Genomic DNA, 5,578 nt, shown 5'->3' on the forward strand with positions numbered 1-5,578 from the left:
GTTCAGGACGAACGAATTATTACCGAGAACGACATGAAATGTTAATGCTAAACAATATTATAATTGGAAAGTTACTTGTTTTTAAGATATCGTTATTTTGTATTACTTTTATTGTAATTTTACACTTATTTTAATGTTCTAGAAACTATGATACAGACAGGGCAGGAGGTCATAAAACTATTTCAGTGATCCTTTTCATAAAATTATAATCAGTGATACTTTCACTTACTTGATATCACTAAGAATGTAATGACTCGAAAACTTTCTTTATTTCTTGATTATGTTTAGAAAATATTAACAAAAATAATACGTTGGTTATTTCAATTTTCTAATATTGAAAGTTTTCACGTATTCTAGAATTTCTGTAAGATATTTCCAAAGATAGGCCTAACTTGTAAATTAAACGAGGAAGTTTCCCTTTCTTATCTAAAATGAGCACTCCTAACGCTTCAAGGCTTACTGCTGCTAGTAAGAAACAATTAGATATTTCTCTTTCCTAACTATTTTCATAACATATAGCATTTTATCACTTAATTATACGGAGTTAGTTACATGCACTATGGAATGAAAATAAAATATACTGTTTAAAAATACACATTTAAATTTACACTAAACGTTGGCTTAGCGGTCAGTCTGAGGACTTAAAATGCTAAATATCAGGTTTCGATATTTAGCAGAACACCGACAACCCATTGTGAAAAGCTTTGTGCGTGACAAGATAAAAAAATAACCTTCTGCTTAGTAATTATTTGAATATGAATAAAAATAGATTGAAACACTACTGGTGTGGAAAAAAACAGATCACTAAGCTTGTGAAGAAGAAATAAAAATAATACTAGACAGAAAAATAAGCATTATTTCGTATAAAGATAACAGGATACTATGTGAATAGAATTAAAATATTATTTTCTGCTTAAGGAACCAAAACATCACAGTGATTTTCCATACTGTTTTTTTTTGTTTTAAGCGTTCCCTTATATCATCTCACAAAATGTTTGTACTGAGAGTGAATTATCATGAACTTCAAAATATTTTAAACTTTGTAGGATATGAATTAATCTTTTGTAAAGTTTTCAGCATATTGCTTGGTTAACACTGTAATATTTACTTACCTATCACGCTTGTATTGAAGTATCACGAGTAGAAGAGCATGCAGCGACGGAGAACTTAGCAACGTGAGTTGAGAGAGCTTTCTTCCTTTTATTTAAATTCTTACCTAGTATCTCGACCAGTATAAACTGTATAGCTTGATGTTGATGCCACCTACCGAGCAAGACTTGCTGTTAATAACAAAGTTATGGATATATGAATTATTATGTTACAACGAAATTAAAAACAATACTTTTACTTTAGCGACGTTTTGAACAACTGTATTCTTCACTAAGTCAACGAATTCTAGATAATATAAAATAATTAATACACAAGAAGAAAATACTCCTCAATTTATTAAAATCGAAAAAAAAACAGTAGCAACTTGTCGTTTCGAAAATAAAATAAACTACAAAAGAAAAAAAAAAGCATCAAATAAAAGGAAACTTATTCGTTAGTTTCAACTTTGGTTAGTCTTATTTTTCTTTTCCAATTGTTCGTTCAATGATTGTTTTAGCACAGGTATTTCCAAACCACTTGGACACTAGCTGTTTGAACAGAAGTTACAGAAGCATAAAGAAAAGTTTCACATTTTATGATTTGCCTTAAATGCTTCTGAAGTCGATATCTTAATCTGTGTGAAGTGACCGCCGATGTGTAACATGTTACATAGTTTTCAGTAAATGGTGAGATTAAAGTCATTTCAGGTATGGAAGGCTAATTAAGAGACTATTATACAGGCTATCGTGCTTATGAAAATTGACATGCTATATTGTGGACGTTATTTATGTAATCTGCAACACGCTTTCATGGAGAATATACAGTGAGCCTATTTTGGTTGTCCGCTAGTGCGTAAGCGGTAAGTTTACGGACTTAGAACATTAAAATCCGGTTCACTTCCTCTTGGTGGGCGGAGCGCAGATAGCCTGTTGTGTAGATTTGCGCTAAAACAAACAAACGATTAATCTTAGTTTTGATACAGCAAATTTGTGAGTAAGCATCTAATTACATGAACACACTAAAATATTTAAATACATACAAAATAATGATTATTTTATATGTAAACAGCGACTTGGATATTCCAGACTTTTCCTTTAAAGATCAAGAAATGTAAATCAATAATAAATCCAGAAGTGTGGATCAAAACAAATTTAATGGCTGATAGTTGGTTTTATTAACTAATTGATATGTGTGCCTACTCATCCCAAATACAAATAGGATCAACCAACTAATTTATTGAATTAAAAAATAAAACCAAATACTATATTTAAACAGTTCTTTAAAAAATAAACATGCTAAAACGACCAAGCAGTACTATTGTTTGGTGCAGGCTTTTGTTCATAGATATATAGTGCTTCTTATACTTCCTGTCTAAAACAAAGATGAACATCTAGACAGTATCTAAGTTGACAAAGAACATTTATCTTTTGGTTTGTCATCATACAACTTGCACGACGAATACACTATTTTCCTTGTTAGCGTTTTATGTTGTTCTTACGTGTTCCTGAATATTGTTTCTTTCAGATTTGTGTTTTACCTTTAAAAAAACCTTATCACAGTCGAGGTAGCTCTAATAGTAAACAAATATACTTATTTATATCGCAAATCATTTTAGACAAGCCTACTTTAAATCACAATTTACTAGGTGCTTTCTAAAACATGTTTTTTTGTTGTTGTTTTTGAAAGTAGACATTATATATTAACTTCACTGGTTTTTAATAACGCTGATATGCATAACATAGTGTGGGATAACGATACAAGGCATTCTGGCAGAAATCTTTTGAATGATAAAGGGCAAACTGAATCTTCACTACAGGTCGTGTTTAACATGTATAAACATAAGCTGTCTGAAATCTGATCCTATTGTAATGCATGTTCGCTAACAATATCAAATATTTGTTATTTCAATGAAAGCAAAAATTTAATTTCCTTTCCTGTGACTCAAGTTGGATTGGTGCGGGTTAGTTGATCTATCACTGTTTCCCGCTTAATTCATGATGGGCGGCGTGAAGCAGACTCTAAAAAAGCAGCTTAAAACTTGATTTTCTATGAAACTGGCAATAAGCTCATCTGCTGTTTTTAAAACACATCTAAGTTTTTACTTTTGAGAAATTGTTTTCAAAACTTTCCTAAACTTATAAAATGATCAGTTTATGCAATACATTCGTTGGGTAGTTAAAATAATGCTTTTTAGCTAAATGATTAAGAAAAATATAAAAATTGGTCGTTGTAGTCGAGAAAATTCCGAATTACTTTTCTTTTGTTTTTTTTTCTTCAGAATTTCACGTAGAGCCACACAAAACTGTCCCTAATTTTTAACTGATAGACTAGAGGAACGAATACTAGTCAACAACACATATTGTACATCCTTGGGCAACTTCTGTGGGATTTTACAATCACCTTTATAGCGCATTTACAGCTTCAAAATGCGAAGTGCATTTTTGCGGAAAGAGGCCGTGAACCATAAATACTTGGATTCTTTGTCCAGCTACGTTTACCAACAGGCTATACCCGACACTAGAATAATGAATTATCTATGACTTTAGTTGGGGCTCATCAAGTAAAACAACAACAATGTTTTGTTTTCTTTTTCTGAGACCCAGTTTGATGAGGGTTAGTTGATCGAACATTATGTAGGTTCAAGTGTTCGCCAAAAACAAACAGACAAAAAACAACAGTCGCATAATGTGGAGTTCGTTCAACAAAAACAACAGCTGTAGAGTTTAGTGTTTGTCAAACAAATCACACGTAATAAACATTGGGTGATCGTTATACTGTTGTTGTTGTTTGAAGTTAAGCACAAAGCTACACAATGGGCTACCTGTGCACTGCCCACCACGGGTATCAAAACCCGGTTTCTAGCGTTGTAAGTCCGTAGACATACCGCTGTGCCACTGGGGGTGATCGTTATACACATAATAAATTTTAACTTTTGGAGTGCCCAAAGACATACGATATAAATTTTATACGCCAATTTACATAATAGCTGAAATGAGTAAATAAACGAAACGCTCATTTTAAAACATGTTTTAAATTGATTACAATACATTTGTAACCATTTTACGCTACTCAACCAGTATTAAACTCTCTGCTTGAAAATTTACAAAAAAAACATGAAAGGTAAATGAGTAAGATGAAAAAATGTTTGAAATTATATTTCTTTTCATAAAAAATCTCTAACATTCTAAAAACTGTCAAAATAATATTATTGACGAAAGATGTGCTTGGCTCGGCATGGCCAGGTGGTTAGGGCGCTCGACTCGCAATCTGCGGGTCGCGGGTTCGAATCCTCGTCACACCAAACATGCTTGCCCTTTCAGCCGTGGGGGCGTTATAATGTGACGGTCAATCCCACTATAAGTTGGTAAAAGAGTAGCTCAAGAGTTGGCGGTGGGTGGTGATGACTAGCTGCCTTCCCTCTAGTCTTACACTGCTAAATTAGGGATGGCTAGCGCAGATAGCCCTCGTGTAGCTTTGCGCGAAATTCCAAAAATAACAACAACAACAAAACAACAAGTTGTGCTTAACTGCTGTCTGACTACGAGTTCAACTCGAGAACGGCTGATGTGTGGCTTAACTGTCAGTTACCTGGTCGTACAAATCTGATAAGGTTGAACTGGGTATTACTGTTACTTTACCAGGTATTAGGAGTTTAATAAGGTAAATTTTGGGTAAGCTGTTACGATTCCACGAGTACTTGTCAAGTAAGACTGACTTGTGGTTTAAATTTTACTTTAATATTATAGTTTGTTTTAAAAAAGGCTGATTTGTGATTTAACTTTTACGTTACTATGTAGTTCTAGTCTAATAAGACTGACTTGTAGTAGGATTATAATGTTACCATGTAGCACGAGTCTAGAAATGCTGACTTCTGGTTAACTGTTACATTACTATGTAGTTGTAGTTTAATGAGGCTGACTTGTGATTTTATTACTATCTTACCGTTCATTTCGAGTTAATAAAAACTGACTAGTAGTTTGGTTGCTTCGTTACCATGTGGTTTTAGTCTAATAAGGCTGACTTGTAATTTGATTGTTATGTTATCATGTAATACGAGTCTTATAAGACTGATTTGTAATTTGATTGTTATGTTATCAAGTAGTACTAGTCTAATAAGGCTGACTTGTAATTTGATTGTTATGTTATCATGTAATACGAGTCTTATAAGACTGATTTGTAATTTGATTGTTATGTTATCAAGTAGTACTAGTCTAATAAGGCTGACTTGTAATTTGGTTGTTATGTTATCATGTAATACGAGTCTTATAAGACTGATTTGTAATTTGATTGTTATGTTATCAAGTAGTACTAGTCTAATAAGGCTGACTTGTAATTTGGTGGCTATGTTATCATGTAATACGAGTCTTATAAGACTGATTTGTAATTTGATTGTTATGTTATCATGTAATACGAGTCTTATAAGACTGACTTGTAATTTGATTGTTATGTTATCAAGTAGTACTAGTCTAATAAGGCTGACTTGTAATTT

General features: G+C 32.6%; 1 protein-coding gene across 1 annotated transcript in view; it reads right to left on the reverse strand.

Annotated features, from left to right (window-relative positions):
* The window catches only part of LOC106478085 (neuropeptide CCHamide-1 receptor-like), a 31,008-nt gene extending 29,773 nt beyond the window's left edge, over positions 1-1,235 (reverse strand). Inside the window, exon 1 of the mRNA XM_022381619.1 lies at positions 1,113-1,235. The gene's annotated coding sequence lies outside the window, so the exon portion shown is untranslated. The remainder of the gene's footprint in view (positions 1-1,112) is intronic.
* Positions 1,236-5,578: the final 4,343 nt, after the last annotated feature.

This window comes from Limulus polyphemus, unplaced genomic scaffold (genome assembly GCF_000517525.1).
Source record: "Limulus polyphemus unplaced genomic scaffold, Limulus_polyphemus-2.1.2 Scaffold179, whole genome shotgun sequence".
In the NCBI taxonomy this organism is placed as follows: Eukaryota; Metazoa; Arthropoda; class Merostomata; order Xiphosura; family Limulidae; genus Limulus; species Limulus polyphemus.